Genomic DNA, 18896 nt, shown 5'->3' with positions numbered 1-18896 from the left:
GACATGTGTTGATGAGACGATGTAGTTCACTGAGCGCTTTAACACAAAACTACAGGAGGTTTTACTGTACTGTTTAATTTATTGACTTGGACTTTTTTCTTTTAATTCACAAGCATCATGTGTGAGTCATGGCACAGTTCAAACAGGATCAAAATGTATTTGTCTCATGTCTCATAAAGTCTCATGGCATAACATGGTCCATGGGAAGGGGCGTGACTCCGGCTCTCTATAAGCAGTGAAATGTATGTTTCGTAATGATCGTAATATTAACATGATTTTGAAATGAAACAATGCTTAAATTATATAACAATCTCACTCCTGAAAGACAAAATACATAGTCTTCATTTTCCAAAGAAAGGTTGATATCTCACCAATAAATAATATAACGTCACAACCAAAGTTAATCAAATTAAACTTGGATGGTGTGACATTAGCTCGTGGTGACTTATGCTAGCTAATTTTAGCTAACCTTAGTTATGACTGTATATTAGACCACAGTGAGTCACTTCAGTGGCTCAATGAATCCTCTCTTCTTGTGCATCTGTTACATCTAGTTTAAGCAGGAAACATTAACATGTAATTGCTGCTACGGTAGCTGTTGTACAGTCAAAGTTACAGAGACTGGCTGTAAGCTGTTGACTTTCCTTTGTGGTGCTGAATGTTTACATCCATACTGGGTAAACCGCTAAACCCAACGTCCGTACAAGGGATAGTTTGCCCCAGCAACCTAAAGGCAGAAGCCCTGCTAAACAAGCCCGACATGGAGGTGACAAGAGCCCAGCGTGTCTGCAGACACACCCCTCCTCCAGGATGTGAATGTGAGCTGCATGTCTGTGAGCTGATGGAGGGCTTGAGGATGTGAGCAAGCTGTTCTGCATTTTAACAAAAGCTGTACTTTTGGCATTTCACATCATTTTCTGTCCTGTGGAGAACATTTACTGTATAAAGACTTTGATAACTGATGATCATAAAAGGGAATCATGATCATGTTAATCCTCGTCAAATATAACACAAAGAGATTAGGACCATAGGCCCATGGTGTTTGAACAATTCAGTATTTCGGATTTACAAAACCACTGCTCAACAGTGAAGTTTCCCAACACAGCAGGAAGCAGGAGGGGATGACTTCATATCTAGGGTGGTCTTGTGTGACTTATTCTAGAGCGTTTCCACTTTAGGTAACTACACAGAACAGGAATTAGTGTCCTATTCTCACTGCTGAGTTTGATGTGCCTGTTTTGACAACTCTGCACACCACAGGGTGAGTCTTCTTCTTTCCTCCCTACTAAATTTGTTTGCTCTGCTTTATCAGTTTGTGTTTAATCTGCTACCACATTTATGTACATACAGTCATGGTGTGTGTTGACATGCTAACAGTGACAAAACAAAGCCAGTATTTAATGAAGTGGTTCATACACAACACAAACTAAAATGGCATATAAAACATTGAACCCATTGCATAAAAAAATGACTCTGGTCAGCCTGCGTAAACAGAGTGTAAACAGCCTCAGGTGCTGCTCGTCATCAGTTTCATCCACGCTGAGAAATCCCCGGGTCTAAACTTGTCAGTCTGGTTGTGCAACAAGAAAAAGGGAGACATGAAGGGAGAGGAGAAACATGACAACTTTAAATTTTAACTGGCAATGCAATTACAATTTGAATCCATTTCAGTGCTCCGATATCCTGCTTTTTTCAGTGAGTGTGCGTTCATTAAAAAGAGTGATTAGGATTTGTGGGAAGTGGACAGCCAAAATGACACTAAAACCCATGATTTAATGACGTCAGGCAGAAAAGGAGCCTGAGAGTTCAGCAGAAACCTGAATCTTTCTCACAGCTGTGAAGACCGTACAACTCCAGCCTGCTCAGAGAAAAGAACGCAGTGTTGTAATGGGATACAAGTGAGCTGAAATTCCTGTCTGGTAATCCATTATCACCGATGCTGAAAGATATAATCACATTTAATAATAAACAGCCTGACACGGTTTCTTCCTGTTGTGTCTGACGTGTGTAGAGATAGCTAGAGGTGGACTTCTTATAAATGTGCAGTATTTTACTGTGTGTAATATGTACTGTTAGGTTGCTCATATCTATATTCATATAGCCTAATGCACTCAGTGCATATGGGATCACAGAAACTGCAACAGACTTTATTAACAGACTGACCCATGTGTTATCACTACTGATTACTACATTGTTACATGATACAGCATGCAGCCAGCTATGAGTTCACCAATATTACAAATATTTTTAATATTCATTTTCAATTGTATAAAAATTGCCCTATACCATAACTGTATACAGGGGTGGACTGGGACCAAAAATCAGCCCTGGCATTTTTGGTGTAACTTTTTGCCCTTAAGCTAATTTTATTTATTTATTTATTTATTTATTTTTTAATTACAGTTTATCATTACTTTAGACCTCTATCAAATAACCATTGTGGAAAGCAAAGGAGTAAATTTACTCAACACACAGTTCTACCTACCTTAGGTATATTCTATTGCAGGCATAATGTATCATCAACATCCTAAATCTAAGAAGTTTAGCATCTTTTGTTAACTCCACCACGTTTGTCTGCTCTGTGTAGTTCAATTGATTCTATTATCCTTTTTATTGAAATCACCTCAAATATCCCTTTCATATTTTCTGAATTTCCCTGATATAGCAGCTCAATTCTAACTCTTCATGTTACAAGGTGCTCCCTCCTTTAAAAAGCTATGACGTGCATTTGTATCAGGCTAAAGTCAGGGCAGCTTTATGAGCTCATGCAAAGCAACTGTCTTAAAAGCATTTGACACTGTCTTGTTCAATGTGGGCAAACCTTTTGCTAATAATACTTTCATACTTTTTTTTTTAATTATTTTTTTAAACAGTTTTAAACATGTTTAACCACAGCATAGAGCGCTGCCACAAATTCAACCTTTAACCTAAATATCTAAAATGCCATGATGTCGCCTAAAACAGACACTTGCTGCTCATCCAACACTTCTCAGCTTTGACCATTTGCTATTTTATCAGAATAAGGTGCCGTGGCTGCCAGATTTTGGTAAGTACGCAACACCAGTTAATATTGATACTTATCAATCACCACTGCTCATCATACTCATGGCATCAGAGTTCTCAAGGGGCCTGAAAATTACAACCTGACCCGGCCGCCGGTTTCTAAGCCCAGCAGGACACAGTCCGCTCCCCCCACCCCGTTAACTCGGTCCGAGCCAGCGGGTCCGGTTGGGTTTGTCGGCTCGGCCCGACCCGTTGATACCGGTTGTACTACACATCCCCTGTCAGTCAGCCTGCATCTCTGGCTGCTCCAGCGAACACGTCTGTGATTTTAGCACATTTTGCAGCATCTACAGTGATTCTTCTCTGCTCCCAATTTCTTTCTCTTTGGTTGCTCGTTGTTTCCACTCCCCAGCTCAACACTGTGAAACTAGCAGAAGTTACAGTACACAGCGCAGAGAAGTGGTGGGGCCGCTGTCGTACTACATCCTGATTGGCTGTCTATATTGAAGACGGCCCAATGGGCCGTCCCCTCTAAAATGTGCACTTAGAAAAAAAAAAAAGAGGAGGGCTGAGAGATTTCACTGGATTAGCCCAATGTCCTTCAAGAAAATAAACCAATGGGCCGTCGTGGTCGATAAATATATATATACTATTTTGATTAAATTATGACAGCCCACCGGGCATTACCCGGTATGCCAGAGGGCCAGTCCATTCCTGACTGTATATACTATAGCTGCAGTTGGTTATGTTCAAATAAAAGACAAGACCGGGGGACCAGCTGCAGTTTGGAAAAAGATCCCTTTTCTACAGAGCGTGCTGTTACATAATTTTACTCCTGTAAACTGGGAAGAAGGACGCAGGGAGACAGAAATAACAATTCAACTTGCCCATGTTTGGAGCTGTCATCTAATTTCATGATTGCATTATACATGTTTCAGTCTTTTAAACAACTCTGTTTGTAATTGTAAAGTTAGTCCTCCCATTGGCAGTCCACTTCTTAACAAATCACTTGCAGCAATCTCAAATTAAAGGGTTACTCACAAACCAACAGAGTCAGAAGAACAGCTGACATGGCTGGATTATATCAGAGAGAACTCAGTTACAACAATCTGAGAGGTTTTCACTACAGCAGAAGGCAAGATAACCCGTTACAGGTCTAAACAGCCACATCACCCACAGTCAGCAACTGCATGAGATGAAGAGGAGTGAAGTTCCCCAGACTCCTTTATAAAATTGCACAATTTGTGAGTTGGTGAGTGAGGTGAAACTTTGTGAGCAACCATTTCTGAAAGGTTCTTCATTATTTGTGTCTTCTTGTAAATTCAGCATCTGTTAAGGCCTCCTGTAGGGAGTGCTACACACCCCTAGTTACCGCATCCACGTGACCATATCCCAAGTCCCATGTAAATATAAGTCGCTGTGTTTAAATAGAAAACAATGGAACACCGACTTTCTATATAGCTATACACAGGTACTGCCCTGTAAAATATATCATCTGACATGTCTTTGTAGAGGTTTGAAAACTAATGCTATTCGTAGTTTCAGAAAAACAGACACCCCCTAAATTTCCTTGAGCATACTGTGTTGAATTTAAAAGGCCAGCGGGTATTTGATATACTGTAAGTTGCTTTTTGTTATTTTGTTTAAACAAGTCACACATTACATCTTCTGGACAGTAGGTGGCACTGTAGACGTGGACAATGAGGGAAGTATAAAGCTCAGGTGCAACGCTCATGCACACTTAAGATTAAATTTCTGTAAGAGCTGACAGCAGTATCTTGTGCTCCCTTTCGTCATTGCTCCACAGGTATGTCAATATGTTAAAAAAAAATATCTACCGATCATTTCGCTAGCATTGTACAATCATATGAAATGTTTAGGAGGTGTTAGAGGTGTTATCCAAGTTGTATGTGAAAAGTGTTGAATAAGATGTTTTGATGAGTGAAACCAGAGCTAGCTTGTACAGTTAGCAAAGCTAATGCCAATGGTTGGAGTTCCCTCCGCCTCGCCGCGAAATGTATTCACATTGCACAGTTTTGTTATTTGGCTTTTGTACAGCAAAAAGAAACAGTTAGATGAAGTAACATGAACGTGGTTTTGTTTAAATGTGTGTTCACAGTGTGAAGTGGCAGCTCTGTGTGTGTGTGTGTGTGTGTGTGTGTGTGCGTACGTGTGCACGCTTGTTCATGTTCATGTAATAGCGGTGTCTGTAAACAGCCGTCCTGTTGACAGTTGAATGCAGTGTTTCATGCTTTGTTTCTTTTATTTTAAAGGGTCAGTTCCCATATTTATAGTGCTGATTACTGATTTGTTACAATCTAAATATCTATTGTGTGTAAAATGTTTAAGATGAGACTTTAATTGAACATGTGTAAAATCCCAGAGAAATGTGGAGTAAAAATGTTTTGGTAAAGCAGATGTGTTTTTGAAAAAATGGCACTTCAGATTAAATCTCTGTATGAGCTGACAGCAGTATCTTGTGCTCCCTTTCTTCATTGCTGCACAGCTCGTTTGCTGCTGGCCCAGGTTCCCCTAGGCCTGAGGCCCGTAACAACTTCACACCTGTGAACACCACATGTAGTGTTGTGACTGTGAGGGGAAACTATTGAGCATGAGCCTGCTCTCATTGGTTTGATTTACAGATAAGCTTTTAAAAATACTAGTCATACTAACCAACATTGATATGTTACTAATGTTTAACAATCACATTTTTTATCAGCAGATAAAATGTACATAATTAAATAAGTAATGATTTTAGAAAAATATTATATCCAACTGACAAAGCGAGTGGCCAACTTCTGGGATTCATTTTGGAGAGTTGGGTCTCGAGCAGAGAGTCATAGACTTTTGCCCAGCCGGTAAGTGGGCACCAGGGTCCAATGTTGAGTCACGGCCTTCTTACTGTGAGTGGTGGTGAGTGGTAGCTTGTGACAACACAGATACAGACATACAACAGACACAGACTTAAAACATGTGACTTTTAATGAAAACTTGAAACTCAAAAATCAAAAGTTGGCAAAAACTACTTGAGGTTTATCCTTCTTTTGCTGACATGTCTGTTCCCTGATTTTTTTCTTCTCCATTTTGATGAGCAGGGGTCACAAGGGGTAAAAACAGATAGTCTAACTCATCAGTCTTTGTTGAATTCAAGGAGGACATTTTAGTCTGTGCCTTCTGTGATTCTCAAACTGAGAATCTTGTTATGATTAGTATACTCTTAGGACCCAAATGCACGACCCAGACAACAGATTCACAGTAAATAGCAAGTTCTTTTAATGTTCAAACATGTAAACAAGTGCAGGGGAGAGGGAGGGTGTGTTGTCCCGGGATTGTGCAAGTACTCCACCCAGGTGAGATGAGTGCTCCAGGAGGCAGGGCTCCAAGCACAAATGCAGCGCAGTCCCGTCTGCAGATCTTGGTTGGCTCTCTCTGTCTGGCCATTAGACTGCGGGTGGTATCCTGAAGATAAGCTCACCATTGCTCCCAGTGCCCGGCAAAACTCCTTCCATACTCTTGAAGTGAACTGGGGGCCTCTATCTGACATGATGTCTGAAGGAATCCCATAGATCCAGAGCAGATGGCTCACCTACAGTTCATCAGATTCTGTAGCTGAGGGAAGTTCAGGCAAGGCCACAAAATGTACTGCTTTGGAGAAGCGGTCCACAATGGTAAGAATGGTATCATTACCCTGAGATAATGGCAGTCTGGTTACAAACTCCACAGTGATATGTGACCAAGGACATCCGGGCACTGGGAGTGGGCGGAGGATACCTGCAGGTGATCGATGGGTCGCCTTTCCTCGAGCACACACAGTACAGGCCTTGACACACTCAGGGGTGTCGGCCGCCACGGTTGGCCACCAGAAGTGGCGTTGAAGCAGAGACAAGGTGCAAAAAGCGCCAGGACGGCAGGCAAACCAGGATGTGTGGCTCCACTGGAGGACCTGAGGGCAGACAGAGACTGGCAACAAGTGACCCTGGGGACCACCACCAGGATCAGGATTAGTCTGTAGAGCTGTTCTAACCAAGTACTCAATTTCCCACATCAGGATTAATATTTTTGTTCCCTGGCTGGTAAGTGAGATTGAAATTAAATCGACCAAAGAACAAAGCCCACCGGGCTTGGCGAGAGTTCAAACGTTTAGTACTGTGAATATAAGCCAAATTTTTATGATCGGTCCAGTCAGTACAGCACCAATGTCTGATGCGTCTGTAGTGGGAGACTACCTTCCTTATCCGTCCAATTATTCCACTATCTGACTCTGTGACTCCGCTCAAAAGTTAAAGTCCAAATCTGAGGAGAAACGGCTCTGAGACTAAGTCCAAAACCAGAGGCAAAACAGCTCAGAGACTAAGTCCAAATTTGAGACAAGACCGCTCAGAGACTAAGTCCAAAACAGAGGCGAGGCAGCAAGTCTTCAGTCCAAAAAGGTGTTTATTCCAAGAGAAGAGTTATAAATCCATGAGGTACCCCGGGGCAACTGAGAAATCTGCCCCGATCACCCTCTTTTATACCCGAGGTCCAGGTCACCAGTGCCCTCCTGGACCACCCCCCTTGTCATGATCACGCGAGACTGTCATCTTACTATTCTCATTTTTGTCTGACTTCCTTAAGGCCTACAAAGTGTCTCACCCAGGCCCCTATCTGTGGCCTTGAGTGAGCTGTAGCTGCACCTGCTGCTCCCCCAGTCCAGCCTTTATTATACCGGAAGCATCAAACCTTGGTCTTTCATCAGGCTCAAATTCCCTATTAATACAGAACTGCAAGTTGTATTCTCAAATCAATTTATATGCATGATCATGACCCTGTTTGTATCTGCCACTACAGTCCCCCCTTTGGTCCTTCTAAAAGGACCAACACTTCAAACTTTAACATCAGGGAGTGCAGTCGTCTTATCATCATAACAGAAACAACAGCCTGAGTATACTGTAAATGACACACGATATATATAGTTTCAAACAGTGTAAATGCAACCCCATCCTACGAGACTGATAATGAGTATCAACCCACAGGGAAGTGCTTCAACTATCAAGACGATAGTTGAGAGCTCTCCCTGAGCCATCTTCTGGACCTGCCCTCAAACAGATGACCCAGTGATATTCATTGACAGGTTTCTATTCTGACCTGGCAACATGACTGGGGAAACGTCCTCTCCAATTAGCTGTTTATGAGAGGTAAAATGCCCTGCCATGTGGCCCACCAACTGACCTGTTCTGTGGGTGCAAACATAATATGTGTACATACAGCATTAAATCACACATTGTGGTTAACTTCTTTGAAGGCACTTGTGACTGTAACACACGTGAATCAAACTCTAGATGCACTACACCACTCAACACTTCTAGATTTGTTTTTAAGCATGCATAATCAGGTAATTCGTGCTCATGTGAATATATCATAGCCCTTTTTTTCTCTTTTTCTCAGAAAAGCATATGATTACATAGACAAACCACCTTCCACCATCTTAAACCATCTAGAATTAGAATATTATCTAGACACACTTTGTAATGACAATCCCTTTTTGGTCAGTTCAACGGACATTAGATCAGTAATTATTAGATCATTGACATAAAACTCTCATACCACCTTTTGTTTTTGTAAAAAAAAAATTTCTTCTGGTATTTTTCCAATGATCCAATTACATAAAGACAGGTAAGAGCTCTATCCAATCTTAGCACCTGGACTTAAATGACACGCTTGGGTTATTTGTTAGCCTTGGTGACATATTACCCGTGGTGTTGCCTTGGTTAGTGTGGCGGCCCTAAGGCCAACATTACACCAGAGTCCCTATGAACTTACTGGTTTCCTGTAAACCACACTGGTTTAATACATTTCTTGTGCTTTTTATGGCACTCAGCTTTCTGACGTGACCTTCACAAATGAGTGCCCGCTTTTCTTCATCAACACATTTACAACATTTGACTCTACATAACTATGTTGAATACAAGGGATCGTCGTACAATTGTCGGAACATAATTTATAAACCTGTCAGCCTGTCTCTCTCCTTGTACAGTAGTCTCTGTGTTGATAGCTCACCCTTCTTCCTGGAGGGTGCAGGCACTGACAGATACCTCTGCTCTGTTGTATCCATTTGGATTGTTCCTCTGCAGGAGTGGACAGCAACCTTAGCCAGGCTCACAGCCTTGCTGGCACATTTATCTAAATTACATTTTGACCTCTATCCATGATGTTGTCTTCCTAGCTGATTATCCACGGAGAGCTCATCCTGTAGTTGTGGTTGGGCTAATTGTTGAAGGGCTGGATTCACACATTTTTATGGTGGTAGCATTGCCCCCATTGGTGGCCGGATACCAGGTCTCATTGCTGCACTTCATTAGTCTCACCACGTCAGGTTGGTTGTGTTTCTCCAGGTTACATACACCAACTCGTCCTCGTGCTACACAGAAAAGGAAGATTAGTTTATCAAGTTTACATAGCTGTCATTGTTTTTAAATTTTCATTGGCATATTTGAGAGTTGGAACTCCATCTATCCAATTTCACTGCCATGTGCACTGCACAACAAGCAAGACATTCAGTTATATCCGAATAGTCACCTCTGTGACTTCCTGGCAGTGGTATTCTTTTGACGTTTGTAACGTACAATACACTCTTATTGGTCTTTTTCTGTGCTTCTTAGTTTGGCCAAATCTCTTTTTTCTCAGTTACTCTTTAGCCGAATCCATCTACTGGCTTCTAAAAGTTTCATTTTCTGATTGTTTCTGTGTCCTAACATGACGTGTTTGTGCGTATTACCTGTAATGTCACCATCCATTCTCTTGACAGTCAGTGGTGCGGGGTAGTCCCACCCAATGTTAACCTGGAGCGTTAGCTATTGTGCCATCGGTGGTTAGTGAACAACCATATGTGTCAGCTTTTACATACAGAAGATGTAGTAGTTCTCCCATTTTCACTATGCCCTTGTAATTGTGGCTAAGGTGACCATGGTAAGTGCACAGTTAACATGTGGTGTGTTAATAGTGGCACATGTCATTAGGACTTCTCTTTCTACCTCCCCCCTTGCGAAACCTGAAAGGGTTAGCACAAAAAGAAAGAAAACAAACAAATTAATCTGAGTCAGAGAACGCTCTGACTCTGGCCAGAATTCAGGCGTGGACGGGTGGTGTATATCTTGCAGGCCGGACGGTCCTGCACGTGCGCTTTCCAGGGTGTCACTGCCCGTGGTTGTGCTGGTGGCATCATCCTCGGCAGCCTCTCCGACACTACTATCAGTCTTTCACCTGTTGGAGGACACATCTGTAGATTTGAGTTAAACCCCATAAATAGTGCTGCTGAAGCGGTCCCTCTATAGGGCCCCTGCACTGTGGCAGTGGCATTGGGCATCCAGTGAGCATTTCATGCAGGGTTAGATGGGTTAGTCTGTTAGTTTGTGAGTGCATAGACATTAGTGCTAATGGCAAAGCATCTTCTCAGGTGAGTTTACCATTACCATCAGCCATGATTTTGGCTATTTTAGTTTTTGATATACCACTGGCATGTTCTACTGAACCTTGTGACTGTGGACATGTTATATGTATGTTTTTATTAGATGCTTGATGTTTCTGTAGTTAAAATGATGATTTTACTTCTTCTGTAACAGGTATGTGAACTTTGATGTGAAAATCATGATGCAATCAACACAGACACTTTATATATATGCTTTTTTGTAAAGGATCTCAGTATTTTCAACATCATTATATATCATTTCTAATATTTCAGTTCTAATATTAGCTTTGAATTTCTTTGTTATGAACACACCATTTGGGCAATAGAGTAGGTTGGTCAAATGCTACTTGATTAACAACAGCCTTCTTCAGCTCACACCCTGTAACTCCAAAGAACAGATCATAGCGTTTACTTGAATATAAACTGGCTTAAACTGTATTTGCAACACAATTGGTTATAATATTTGAAATAGCAGCTTATATGTAATCGTCGTAAATTGTATATATCACTTGCATATAGGTATTCACTTCAGACAACAACCACTAATGAGACAGCATGCTGAAAGGAGCTTGAAAAACAACAACAACAAAAAAATACACAACAAAACCTTGATGTACTAAAAAAGGAAAAGTTCACTGAGCTTGGACCCAGTCGACAGCGAGGAGAGAAAGGGAGGGTGATTACGTCACACCGGACGTGCAGTAGAGCGGGGGGCGCTAGCATCCCCCCTCTCACACACACCAGGGGAGGAGCAATGGAGCTGCAGTTTGAAACACAACTTTTCAGCACACAACTCCCTCAGCCATCAGCGAGATAGGAACCCGCTCTTAAAACAATATAAAACCTGCCCGGGGATGTGTCTCCTCGGCTGTAACCTCAACCGACCGTCACTTGGATTCCTTATCTCAACGACACTTTACACATGCATTTATAAACTCTTAGCCTGCACGAATAGTATTCATAAGTCAAAAACAACACACAAGAACAACCATCTCATAAATCACATTCAATACTAATATATCTATTAGCACACACATTTTAGACCAGAACTATCAAGTTTGTCTAATAACCTTCACATCGTTTGAGTACTGCAACACACTTAACCACTTATTAACAGTAATACAAAGCTCTTTAGAACAGCAAAAATGTCTCCAATGTCTGACAGTTACATCAGCACCAAATCACACAACACTGCAAAATAGCACAATTTATTTTAGGAAACACTAATTTTTCCAGTAGATTCTTCAACACACACTCAAGACACAGGTAGTTGACAACACACAGTCAACAACCTCATACACTACTTTTTTACTTTATTAAACCCCCATAAGAATGTTCGAACATTTATTGTTGGTTTAACTGAAACTTTTTTGTTGGTCTTCGATTTTTGTTAACAACTATTATCGTTGTTTATTTTCAGTTCAGATTGTTTTTTTTTTTGTGTGTGTTTTTTTCAGTTTTGGTTCTCGCATGCATTATTCTCACATTTCCTTTAATTTAGACTTTAATTTACCTTGCTTTTTGATTATTTATCCGATGTTTGCCGTCCATGGACTTAAGGCTGTATTTTAACCTGCATTTCTCTGTCCTACAAATACCCTTTTCTTTTCTCTTAGCCCAAATTGAAGAGTGCTCTTTTTTTTTTTTTTCCACCCTGGATAGTCTCTGCCCTTTTTAGCCTGAACTGTCTTTATTTTCAGAAGTCCATGGTCTCAAACTCCTAGTTTAATCTTTATCTCTATCAAAAGATGACTCGTTATCAGAATTCATGCACTCTGGCAAACACATTTGTATAATTTGTATAATTTTGCAGCAGGAAAGGCTTTCCTCAGAGTATTGTTTGCACAAACATTCTGCTAAAGTTTTATCTACTGTGCTTACACCATAAACCTTTCTGGTGGTCTTCTTGAGTGGTTTTAATATCACCACGTTTTAACCACACTAACTGTACGTATGTCAGCCTCCTTCTGGGCTGCTATTAAGGATGGTAAAGTGGTGAGTGGTTCACAGTTTTCGGCTGCCTTCAACCGTCCAACACATGTACCGGTTTCAGCTTGTTTAGTGGCCTCGTCAGCCAGGCTATTGCGTTTGGCTATTAGGGAACTGCTTTTTTGGTGAGCAGCACACTTGATAATAGCTGATACACTTGATAGATGAATGCTTGAATTAGTGTTAAGATGGCTGCTCCATGCATTACTGGTGTGCCATTCCGCTCTGAGAAAACCTCTCTGTTTCCAGATATTTCCATATATATGACACACTGCGTATGCATAGCCCACTGTGAGTATACATTTAACCGCTTGCCTTCTGATAATTTGCTTTGCGGCAGTTAAAAGCTTTAATTTCTGCAAGCTGTGCTGAGCATGGTTGGGCAAGATAGATTGTTTGGACTGTGGTAAATATATCATCTGGCAGCAACTGTACAATTTCTTAACCTGTGTTGTTGCTTGTCACGTCTCTGAAGCAGGATCCATCTACAAAGAGAGAGAGATATGTTGTTATTGGCTGATTATGCATATCTTCACGTGGTCTCAGAAACACATTTGTGGCTTGAAGGCAGTCATGTTGCATTCTATCTATGGGTATCATCATCCATGTTGCAGGATTAACTGTATTGCAGCGTTGGATGTTCAGTTGTTGCTGAGAGCACAACTTCATAACCTAGCTTGTGTAAGCACAAACCTTGGACTGGTGAGGTGGGCATGTATCTGGTGAGATGTATACAGTATTGTTGGGTGTCCTATGGTTCCTGTTGAGGCTCTCTCAAAGCAAAAGCTGCTGCTGCAAGTCCCTGACAACTGGGATGCAGACCAGCCTCAGAGTTATCTAACTTGGTGCTATAGTATGCTAAAGGTTGCTTACCAGTTGGAGCGTCTTGCATCAAAATTCGACAGGCAAACTGCGCCCTATCTGCAACATATTTAATTATCTGTTCTTTTTGGTTTTCTGAGGTTAAATGAAACAGCATGCAGAACACAAACAGTTAGAGGACACATAATTATATCAGATATGGTCATAACGTTAAAGTTACGTAAAGTTAAAAATAATGATCTATTAATCACTTTTCGTCACCGTGGGACTACTCTTTTTTTTTTTTTTTTTTAAATAAACACCTCATTTCAGAAATGTCTTATTTTCATGATTTTTTTTCTTTAAGGGACGTCTATGGTCTGGGAGGCCTAAAAGAATAAAAAAAAAATGAATGAGAAAAAGCTCAATCTATGGACAACAATAGCCTGCTAAATCCAATAAGGCAATCATTTGTTTTCATTTGCGGTTTTGGAACAAAGTTGGACTGGAGAAGAAAACTATGGCATCCAAATCCATGAACAAAGTTTACCATTGATAGTGAAAGCAACCTTGAACTGTGAGTCAGGATAAACAGGAATGCTAGAATATGCATTTGTTAAATCAGTAACTGAAAACCCACAGTCATTACAGCATCTTAATTTATGACCCTAAAGTATTTTAAAAATCTCTCCCCCCCCCCTTTTTTTTTTTTTTTTTTGGTTTCTTTTTCGGGCAAGATGGGGGAGGTACATGGTGAAATGAGAGAGTCAACAATGGCACCCTGATGAATGAGCAATGACCTTGACAGCCCTAGGGCTGAGTGGATATTTTCTTTAACCTAGTCTAACAGTCAACAACAGGATAACAACAGAATGTGCATCTTTTATATTTCTAAAAATCAAACTTGCTTAGAGCCCTAAAGCTATCAAATACTGCCAGAAAGCAAAGCTTAGACTTTAACATTCAATCAGTGTTTCCCTCTGTGTGTGTGTGTGTGTGTGTGTGTGTGTGTGTGTGTGTGTGTGTGTGTGTGTGTGTGTGTGTGTGTGTGTGTGTGTGTGTGTGTGTGTGTGTGTGTGTGTGTGTGTGTGTCTTGTGTATGTGCTGCTCAAAGTTCAGACCTCTGACCTCTGCTGTCTCCTTTGGCTGTGTCAAGGTGAATCCTGGGAAATGAACAGACACCTTTAGCTGGTGCATGTGGTCAGGATTCCTCTGGATCTCTCCCTTCTTGATGATTAAGCTCGGGGTTCCCATAACCTTACTTCTGCAGCATAGCTTATCTGGTCAGTGCTGTTGCACTTTCCTTGATAATTTGATACGGGCCCAGTCTCCTTTTCCTCTGGCTGTTGTGCAGTGCCTGCCATCTTTGTCCAGGACTCTGTGGCCCACCCGACTCCAGTCTTTGTGTCAGGTGATACCTCTGTAGCCTCCTTCAATTTGTTTGGCTGACATGGCCTGTGTATAAAACACTTCTGGATCTCAATGACAGTCTGCTTCCTTGTTTGCCTCAGCACGGGGTCGGGGAACATCATCCCCTCAGTGATCTCGACTCCGCAGTCAGTAGTCAGTAGAAGCTGGCTGGTGGAGAAAAAGGCTTTTTTGGAGAAGCAAGGTTAATTTGTGACTCATTTTAGAAGAGAGAAAGAGGGCTGAAAAGACAGGGTGTACTGGTTATCCTCCTCCCTCCTTCACAGAGTCATCCTGGGATGCCTGACCTTGTGTGGAGAAGGTATTGTTTAAAGGAGGGTTGTAGGTGTGGAGACAGCATGGAGGAGGTCAATTCCTAATTCTGGCCCTACATTGTTTCTTCTTTATGTTACTCAAACTCTATTTTCCCATTACCGTTTCAGTCCCACTACTGATTTTAAAAACTTGTCAGTCTACCTTTTTTTCTTTCCTGCTTTCCTGTTACCTTTTCTTTTAACATATTTTACACTATCTTAAACATTCTGTGCTTAATGTGCCTTTTACTGGAAGCACCCCATGGGTGACACAGTGCCAAAGTTGAACATTTTTAACCACATTATTTCCCCATTTGTCTGCCATTATTTCAGCAGAGCCTGTAAGAGGGTCAGATAGAGCTTATAAATTTCCGGTTTTGTTCCTTATGTTTTCAGCTGACTCACTGGGACAGATGTGCTTAAACTTTCAATGGACTTATCATTCAAACAAATTTCACAATCATTCTGCTCTTCCCATACAGTGTATGGATGGATCTCATCAACCACACACTAACTTTGGGTAACTTTTTGGTTTGTATGACACATTCGTTCCGAGCAACGCACCCCTGTAGTATACAGGCTGTATACTAGTCACTGAATGTCACCACGAAGTTTATTCTTTATACTTATTTCATATATTTATTTTCACTCATACACCCATTTTATTGTAGTGGGGCCTCATGTAATACTGTACTGTATCATATCATTATTACAGTATCTCATATTGTATCATATTATATTTTCTTCCTATTATATGCTATTATTTTCATTGTATTACCCTTTATCAGGTTTGCATAAGTCACTTCCTTTCAATTTCTTACTCACCTATAAGGATTATCTTATATCTTAAGAATGTTAGACTCAGTGTGATGAATCAGATCTCTTTAATGCATGCTGCATGTAGGGAAGGTCCAGACTGTTCTCTCCAGTCTTCCAAATGTTACTGACTTAAATACAACAGAGTGGAGGTCACATACTTTCACGGCACTTCATATCTTACTCCCTCTCAAAACGATAACCCCTCATGTAGAGATAATTGCCTCTTATATGACTTTCTGACACTCCAAATGGGAGTCTCTCCTCCTCCTCTCACATCCTGATCATATTCTTTACAGCACATTGATTACAAACCGGAAGAGTCTGTATTACCAACTTTCGTCAAATGCCATAATGTTTGACTGATTTCTTGCTCAGTTTCCAATGTCCAATTTCCTCATCATCAAAATATGTTTGTTCAAGCCAAAAATGCGTTCCGACACCTTGATTTTCCATGTCCCGTTTAGTGGCGCAATAGTCATCAGTAATTATTTTATTTTCATTTTTATGCTTGTATCTGTGTTATCACCCACCACTTTATCCTCATCATTCAATTTATTATCATATCATATTACTTTAATTTGCCTATAATTATCAGTTATTTTAATTACACTTCTCTTATTACTTACTATTCTTCTATTATTTACTATTCTGTTATTATTTACTATTTTCTTATTGTTTATTAAATATTATTATTACTATTATTATTAGCATCATTATTGTTGTCCGTCACCACTTCATCCCTTTTATGGGGTCGCAGGGTTTGTTACTGGAGCCAGTCGCAGTTATCTGTCTGGGTGAAGGCAGGGCACTCCCTGGACGAGTCATCAGCTCAGCGCAGGGCCCTCACTGATGGCAGAGGCTGCCACGCAAGGTGCCAACTGCACATCAGGAGAAATTTGGGGTTCAGTATCTTGTTCCGATGACGAGCCTACCTGCTCTACCTGCCGCCTATATTATTATTATTATTTATTACTTATTTGTCACAGCATCGATTTTAATGCTTGCTCTCTACTCCAAGTCTAAGTTCTCTGCTAAATGCAGAAGGTTTGGCTGAAGTCTAAATTGCAGCTGCCCTGACAGTGTCTCATTGTTTTCTGTGCTGGGCGCTGGCTGGTTTTCAAGGTCTCCCCTGATCTATTTTTGATTGTATGTGTGTGTTCTGCTTCTGGCCCTCTCTCTCTCACCTCTACTGTAATTTTTCCCACTATTCTCCCGTCTACTTCTCACAGTGGAAATTGTCATGTTTCCTTCTACTTATCATTATCATTTATTATCATCATTCTTTAGGTCTTTTCTCTGTAATTCAGCCTCTATTCAGTCACAATAATTTAGGTCAAAGGTCCCTGCTAACGGCCACTTTGTGGCTCCAGAGGATACCCCGTGCCATCTTTTCATGCACTCCTGAATTTTTCTCTTTTGCGTTGGGTGTTTTAACATTACTAATTCTGCGGGTGTCAGTCCCGTCGGCCGCTTACTGTGTGTTATGCCCATCCTGTCGGACGCTGACTGGCACAGCTGGCGCTGCGTTACTTTTATCTTCTATTCTTTCTTCCTTGCTGCCGTTATCTTTTTTGGATTAGATTGCTCCTGCTCTGGCCTTCCGATTATTATTCTCTTTTTTTATTTAAACAATTTAACTGTTTACTTACGTATTTTTGTCAAAGAACAAAAAACAATTTCTTCTACTACAATTATCTATTTCTTTTAATTTGTCCTGCCTCACTTGTTCTATTTTATTATTTACACGGTACCTTACTCCTCTATTTTACATTCATGCATTTTTTTTTTCAGTTTTCACACTTTATGTACATATTTTTACAAAGGCCTTATATTATTTTCTTCTCTTCTACTCTACAGCTATTTCACTATAACAGCCCTCTTTCATAGGCGCTGTTCTTGGATCCGCATTATCTTTTTATCGCTCCAGAGAGGGCACAGCGATTTTGGCTTCCCCGCCAAACAGAACTTCATGCGCGTCTAAATCATTCCTGAGAGGGCACAATGATTATTCGTAAGACCGCCAGTTCTCTTGACCCTTCCCCCGGGTCGAATGAGCTCTTTGTTCAAATCTCACAACACAACAACACCTTATTTAACGACTTACAACAACAACAACAACAACAACAACTACAGATTAGACTTGTAGTTCTTTCGGCCCTCTTCACGGGCCGCTACAACCTCTTACTATAGTCTCAAACCACAATAACAATTTATTAGCGACTTCTGCAGATTTCCACAATACCACTTTATCACCGACTTCCTCGGATAACAACAACGATAACAACCGATAAGACACTCAGACAACAATAACAACTTGTTCCGACATCAACGCGCATTTTATCTTCAACTTATCTGTCCCGTCTCCTTACACTCCACAGCTCGAGCTATTTGTTTTAACAGATAACTGCTTAGTGCAGTTTCCTTGTGCCATTATTCTCAGTACTGCCACATATTTTACAACATACCACACCATTCCACTTCCAAGACTCAGACACATACAGATCCACATGCAAATTAACATGTTAAAAAGCATTCTCTCACATTTATCCATCCCTCTTCATACATACTTTGTTTTATCATTAAAAGGTGGTTAGGGCAAGCTATGCATGAACATTATTTATCAGACATAATTCGCTGCGCACATGAACTGACTTGACTAAATCATACTTTTACATAAACATACATGAAACATACATATATAATTATCAATCACACATACTCACAATTTTGGCCTGAAGGCCGCTGCCATGCCTCTTAAATACTTCAATTCAGGTTATTACTTTTTTATTTTTTTATACAACCAAAACTAATAATAATAACAATACTTAAAATTACTTATTAATTTTTATAAAGGAAAATTTACAATAATAATTTAATTAAATTTATCTTAATTTAATTTTTATTTTTCATAATTCTCAGTCTTAGGTTCTTTTGGAGAGGTTTTTAGAACAATACCTGAGACTTGGGGCTGGGAAGGAGTAGACGGTATCACTCGTAAATGAAGAAAAGATATAAATATATCCCTTAATGGTGTATGTGGGGCGCGCCTGAGATCCGCCGTCCCGTCCCTCCCGGTCCGCCGCCGCAGGCTGTGTACCGGGCCGCTCCTCCGCGGCTAG

At 40.7% G+C, this 18896-nt stretch overlaps 1 long non-coding RNA gene across 1 annotated transcript; it reads right to left on the bottom strand.

Moving 5' to 3' along the window:
• Positions 1-8604: 8604 nt before the first annotated feature.
• Positions 8605-14294, bottom strand: LOC119005628. The gene is made up of 2 exons (XR_005070554.1): positions 9758-14294; positions 8605-9400 (listed from the first exon to the last, which is right to left on the bottom strand). It is a non-coding gene; the product is annotated as an uncharacterized LOC119005628 (long non-coding RNA).
• Between the last annotated feature and the right edge of the window lie 4602 nt (positions 14295-18896).

The sequence above is a fragment of the Acanthopagrus latus genome, chromosome 17 (assembly GCF_904848185.1).
Source record: "Acanthopagrus latus isolate v.2019 chromosome 17, fAcaLat1.1, whole genome shotgun sequence".
Lineage (NCBI taxonomy): Eukaryota > Metazoa > Chordata > Actinopteri > Spariformes > Sparidae > Acanthopagrus > Acanthopagrus latus.
The sequence above is the reverse complement of the archived record's forward strand: the minus strand, read 5'-3'. Positions and strand labels throughout refer to the sequence as shown.